A 7,639-nucleotide genomic window follows, 5' to 3' on the forward strand; every position below is an offset into this window, starting at 1 on the left:
GAATTTTGACTTACACACTTACAACATTCGCTAACATACCCTTATTATTATTAATCTTAAATTAAAATTAAAATTAAAATTATAATATATATATATATATATATATATATATATATATATATATATATATATATATATATATATATATCAGAGAGAGAGATTGAAAAATTGTGTAAAACATTCGACCAAAAACTGCGAAATTTATAGATGTGGCCAGCCTTTTACTTCCATGCGATCGCATGGAAATTGTGCCTTCTGGCCATGCGATCGCATGGGCTGCTTTTCCAGCTCACAAAGATTCCAAAATGTGGGCTGCTGCATTTTTTAAATATATATATATATATATATATATATATATATATATATATATATATATATATAATATATATATAATTTATATAATTATATATATATATTATATTATATTCTTGTACATAGTTGACCTGCGTCACGCGTTGAGAGTTGACTCTGGTCCCGGTTCCGAATTTTCGAGCGTCCTTTCGTACTATTTAATATCTTGTACTTTGCATTTTGCTGCTTGTTCTCTTGTAACTTTTAGACGTTTCTCATCAATAATTTGAACCTCTTGGATTGTACTTTGTACTTTTGAGCTTTTTGGTCATTTGCGTCTTCAATTCGTCGAATCTGTCTTTTGTCTTCACCTTTTATTATTTAAACGAATATTACTTGTAAATAGAAATATATGTTCGTTTTTAGCATTATCACAAGCCGTATGGCAGGCCGTTTGACCAGGCCGTTTGGTGTAGCAAGCCGGATTGCATGGTCGTTTGCCCAGGCCGTATGGCAGGCCATTTTTCACACTGGCATGCCGTATGGCAAGCCATATGGCCTGCCCTGGTTCGCTGTTTTCACTGGATCGTAACTTGATTTCCATGATCGTAACTTGGTTTCTTGTCTTTCACCGTTTTCGTTCTAGAATCTTCGTTTTAGCTCTGATTCTCTTGATTCTTTTTGCATCGTCTTCATAATCACTTAATCTACAAAATTAACCCAAAAAGCGATTATTTTTCCGATAAGGTTTGGAACATTATGGTTTTAGGGCTCAATATCGGGGTTAAAAACGTGACTTTTTAGTCGATATCAAATATCCCACACTTAAAATTTTCTTGTCCTCAAGCAAACTTTCGAGCTTTTAACATAGAAGATTCCTATTTGTAGTGATTTAGCGATATATGTTTCTCAAAACATAGGAGCGAAAACTCGGTTTTATTATTTTTGTTATTCCCGAATCTTTTTTCGCAAGCATGAGAGGAGGTTACATAACTGATGCTATGTCACACCCTCAAATAGGGCCTGGGGTATTTGTGACTAATTATTTCAAATCACAGTTGTATAAACGAGAACGACTCTATATGAGACGTTATATTGAGTTTTGCAGCGGAAGATAAATAGATTACATTGTATTTAGAGCATTAAATGTTTTTAAATGAATTGGTAAGTAATGCATGAAGACTCCAAGCATGGCAAGAAATCATCATCAAAGAAGCAGATATACAGCGGAAGCAATATTTAAGTACCTGAGAATAAACATGCTTAAAAAGTCAACACGATGTTGAGTGAGTTCATAGGTTTGTCATAAATAATGATTTCAGTAATAGATGTAGACCATAAGATTTTTATTTATAAAAGTTGATCTCGTAGGGATCTAAAAGTAGTGCCAAGTTTGTGATATTTAGACTAAACAGTTTCAAAGTTTGCCCCGTGACAAGTTGTACTGTCCTTGTCGGTTTGAATCATTATTAAGTAATACAATGACTTGGTCAAATGTATCGGGGACGTTACTCCCGATAGGCCTACCCCCAATAATTAAGAATGTGTTATGTAAAAGCAGTTAAAAATATCACAGTGGGGACTTGCAGGACATAGCCAGATATAGCACAGTTTAATAGTTGGTACTTGTGTCTAACGTGTAAAACAGTTATAAAAGTTGCGCATGTATTCTCAGTCCAAAAATATATATAAAAAGGGAGCTATGAAAACTCAAGATACGATACGATAGTTTGTAGTAAATATGCATAGGATGTCACTGAACAAGTACAGAGTCGACCTCAGATTCACGAACCTATATCAAGTATATATATTAACACATATACTCGTAATTGAATAAGTTTATATGTATATTTTATTTATTATATATTTCTATATATATACTTTTATATATATATATATATATATATATATATATATATATATATATATATATATATATATATATATATATATATATATATATATATATATATATATATGTATTTATTTGATAAAATGATATTAATAATGATAATGAATAATGAGTTGTATTATTTTGTAATAATAATAATGATAATATTCATAATGATAATGGTAATATTCATAACAATAACGATACTAAAAATAATGATAACTTAAATAAAAATGATAATTTTACTAAAATGATGTTTTCAATATCAATGTTAAAATGATAGTTTTGCTAATAATAATTCTTTTAATAATAATAACTTTATTAATAATGTTAATACAAAAAAAAATTTGATAATAATAATACCTATATTAATAATGATAACAGTAATGATATTAATAGTAATACTTATAGTAAAAGTGATTAATACTATTAATGAAATGATAAATTTAATAGAAATATTACTTTTAATAATAATAGTAGTTTTTAATAAAAATGGTAAGTTTAATAATAATGATAATGAAAATAATAATTTTGTTAATAATTAATAACGATCTTATTACTAATGATTGTTTTAATATTTATACTACTTAATGATAATGATAATAATATTAGTAGTAATAATAATAATAATAATAATAATAATAATAATAATAATAATAATAATAATAATAATAATAATAATAATAATAATAATAATAATAATAATAATAATAATAATCTTACTTGTAAATATAATTATGATAAATGATAACTAATATTTTTTTAATAATAATAATTATAATACTTTGTAGTAATAATAATAATAATAATAATAATAATAATAATAATAATAATAATAATAATAATAATAATAATAATAATAAAAGTAAAGTGCCACCTTAAAAGAGTCTTTTAAAAAAAATAATGTCACGCCCAGGACTCGAACCCGCGACCTCCCGCTAACCCAAAACACACTAAACCATCCAAGCTGTTTGATCTTTTCTGATTAAATTCCTAAACCAAATCTATTTAACTCGTTTATGTTTTCCCTCTTCTTTTCCAAAAATTAAATCGATCGACCAAGGGTGTATTATTCAATCCAGTGATTTAAATACTTTAACATAATAATAACAAATCAATATTAAATTTAAATGTTATATTAATTGAAAATAAAAAAATATCATAACAGCCTGCTGCTGTTCGACGCAGAAAAAGAAAAAAAAAATACTTGATTTTGATTTAGAGAACGTTTTGGATCATGATTCCTAAATGAAAAAGGTTTTAATTCACTAATAGAAACTTTTAAAATCATCAATTTAACTGAAACCTCAAAAACGAACTTGAATTTTACCAAGAACAATCGTTTGACTTTTTAAATTAAAAACTTTGACTTCAAAATTAGAATTCGATATACAAAATTGGAACTTGAGATTTTACAGATAGTTTTAGTATGGAAATCCTTACAAGATTGCATTTCCAGATTTTTAAATTGAAAACAAAATCGAGGTTTTGAATATTTGAACAAGAACAGAGGTGATAACGGGTTTGCTATTTATTTTTCTGGTTTAATTCAACAAATTGAATTAGTTGTAATTGATATTGAATAATGATAATGGAAAATTGAATGGTTTAATTCAAGATTGGTCAATTTGATTGTTTTATAGATGATTTGAGATGTCGACATAGAACACTCAAATTGAAAAAAAAGATTCAGGAAAAATATATAAAAATAAAATGCCGAATCGTGATCAGTTTAAAAAATTAAGAGCAGTTAGGAGAATCACGATCAGGAGAATAAATTAAAATGAAGCAGATAAAAAGCAGATCATGATAAATAAAAAAATAAAAAGCAGATACCCTTTATTTGACTTTTTATTTTTTTTATTTTTAATTGATATAAATAATTAATAATTATATAAATAATACTAATTAATAATAATAATAATAATAATAATAATATTAATAATATTAATGATAAATAATAATAATGATAATAATATTAATATGACAATATTAATAATAAAACTGATAATTTTAATTATAATTAATAATAATGATAATTATCATTATAAAATGTTAATAACACTATTAGTAATAATAATATTATTAATAACAAGTTGTATTAATAATAATGATATTTATAATAATCTTAATAATTTTAGTAAAAGTGACAATACTAATAATATTAATGTTATTAATAATTATTAATAATAATAACATTAGTAATAGTTGTAATAATAATACTTGATAATGATGAGTGAAATATTATTAAAAATGATATTAATAATAATATTAATATAGTGAATTAATACTAATGCATAATTATATACGAATAATTGTTTGTGAATCGTCGGTATTTGTCGAAGTTTAAATAAAATCACGGAAAGATTTTGTTTAAATTTTATCGGATTTTTCCGAGTTGTCACATGCTATCTCACTCGGGTCACTCAATTCACTAAAGTGTATCGGGTGTCCTATAGTTCTAAGAAATGAAATCGCTCATAGCAAGTCATGTTTGCATTCTTCGTCATAAGCTTGATCAAGACTCAAATCTCCATCACTTATTTAATAGAATTTTCAGTTTTAGACTCATCTTATATCGTGAAGAGATGGTGATTTGGTGGTTTGGGGGTGTAAAGGGTTTGGATAGATAGGAGTTTCTTTTAAGGATCGATTTTTTATAATCCTTTAGCGTTTTGTCAGAAATTTCAAGACGAGCATCCTTCTTTTTGACTGCAAGGAGTTCTTTTCTCGAGTCTTTTTGGTTCCGCTCCTTTTCTCGGAACCTTTATTCATCATTCTCTCTCTCTTTTTTTTGGAAAGCATCTTTTTCTTTTCTCTTCGAGGTCTCCTTTTATTGGCGGTCTCCTTGATACTTGACTCGGATGCTCGTATTTTTCTAATGAAATTTTATAGAGGAATTCCCGGAAGTATGTTTTCGTCGGGGTTTTATTTCTATATTTATGAACTGAATGAAATGAATAGGTGGCAATAGATGGATTTGTGGTGGCTTGGAGTGAAAATGGAAATGAAGGTATGTGATGGGGGTGTTTTGTCTTTACGAATAGCCGAAGTTTCTAACCTAGTAATTCTCGTCAAAAGGTGTGATTCCGAAATGTAGATCAAGAGCATGTTCTGATTCGAAGATGCTAACATCGGCGCACTCAACGAAAATATAGTGAAGCACTAAAAATGAGTGCTTGTCAGGCCTTATTTTAGGGTGCGTCACAACAATTATAATGGGTCGAATTGCGCCTTTCATTATGCAATGCTCTTTTGGAGAATTTGGTTCGGTTTTTGCAAAAAGTTTTGGACCTCATTTTACTCCATTGTCTATTTTGTAACAAAAACTTTTTGATCATTTATATAATTTTGGAATCTTAAGTGTTTTTAAGGCTCGAAAAGTTTTAAATTTTGTGACAAATTTAGTTTATTAAACACTTGAGGATTTTGCGAGAATCGTTATGTGCAATATATTGCTATCCCACACTTTAGAATAATATTGTACTCAATGTTAAGGATACAGCGTATCCCATACTTTAGTTTTGAATAACATTTTGTTATTAAAAGTTTATGTTGGTGGGGTTACTAATCCCACAATTAGTGTTTAAAGTGGTCTAGTATATTGCGTATATTCTATTGAAATAGTGGTGAAGCCGTAATACTCCCCTATGGTCGCAAGGCGTGTATGGATGGTTTTCCGATTATGGTTTCTTCTAATCTTGTAGTGGCACCATTCTCGTTCAATGCGTTCTTGCTCCAAGTCATGCTTCCTTCTTGTACGGTATCGATTGTCGTTTGTTTGTGATGTTTATTCATGCAAATTTATTCTACCAATATCATACAAACTAAACATAAAAGTAGTTATGCCCAAGATTGGGCTTACAGAAATAATGTAATATTGTATTATAACATCACAGATGATCATAAAATGAAATAGAGAAATAGGGTAGAATCATGGCTGATCTGGCTGGTGCGAAGGGAGAGAATATGATACGCTAGTGTGGGGCTGTCTCGGGGGTCTCAAGTCTGATTGTCCTTCATTGGCCATCTCCTCGTCAGTGGCCAACTGTCGTACCCATCCCGAAGTGTTCGTGCCCGAGGATACCCTGAAACGAACCTCGTCCGAATGTGCAATCAGTCCGGTGAGTGATGAGGTACTTGTATGAACCATAGGCCCCGTACACCAACCATGTCCTTCCATCATATCTCGACCCCAATCATTATGTACACCCATTCCTCCTAAACCCTATGTCACATCCTCAGCCATACCCTAGTTCGCAACCTGATCCCATACAGATGTCTGAGCAGCAGTAGATGCATCTCTATGTGTACTGACGAGGTTTTGCCCAAAAATGTTGTTAGCCAAATCCTCGTACCATGTGCTCTGTTCCCGTGGTGGAGATGGAATAACCGTGTGCTGGGTGTAGTACTGCTGATGAGGAGGAGGAGGTCGATGCTCATAACTAGTCCCTGCAACTCTAGGCTCTCTATGGGCGACGATCACAGGATACTACCAAGGATATGGTAGGACGTTAAGCTGTCTGCCTGCATAATGTGTTAAGTGATCCAGATTCTGAAAGATCACAGTCTCAACAAACCATCTCCCAGGCCCAGGCAAATCCCCCATGTGATAATGATATGGCTCATAATGTGGATGAGCCCCCTGACGTACTGGTGAGTGCATCTGAGTGTCACTATCAGTGGGCCCACCATGCATAGTGGGATCATCCTCATCCCTCAGCTCCTGTGAACATCGTCGCCTCCTACCATCCCTCATCCTCGGGTCGGGTCTAAAACCTCTAACTGTCACACCCAGCACCATCTGATTGACTGAATCTGCAATCGCTGGGTTAGCTAAATCTATCAACTGCTGGTCCTGTACCCGAATGAACTGCCAATTGTGCATCAGTTTGTACCCGATTTCCTCTGACTCAGTCACCCTTTGATAACCCATTGCTTCAATACTACCCAAGATGCGCATCCGACGAAGAAGTCTTGTGACTACGGCTCCTAAAACTAGCGCAACTGTACCCGGTGTGTTTCTCTCATTAGTGAATGCCCGGGCCAGAAGATATGAAACCTGCATGTTCCAGTTATGGAACATGGCATGCATAAGACGCATGTCAGCAATGGTGACAACTCCACTATGTTGGGATTTCGGGTGAAGGATCTTGACTATGAGGTGGTAGAGGATGCGATGGACTAGGTTAATGAAACTGGAGGCCTTTTTCCGTGACCTCCAGGCTTCTAGATCGATGGTGTAGGTTTGCCAGAAAACCTGATGAGCAATTGTATGGTCTAAAGTAGTGTACCCTCTCTTGAATACTGAGCGGTTGACATGAGTGTTCTTGTACAGTTCCAGATGAATGGCAAACTGGGCAAGAGTGAGGAGGTGCATGATGTTTTGGTGGCGGAAGTGGATGCAACGACGACTGTTGTACTCTTCTGGGTCGACGTTTGCCTCAAAATTTCATG

Source organism: Rutidosis leptorrhynchoides, chromosome 4 (assembly GCF_046630445.1).
Source record: "Rutidosis leptorrhynchoides isolate AG116_Rl617_1_P2 chromosome 4, CSIRO_AGI_Rlap_v1, whole genome shotgun sequence".
NCBI lineage: Eukaryota > Viridiplantae > Streptophyta > Magnoliopsida > Asterales > Asteraceae > Rutidosis > Rutidosis leptorrhynchoides.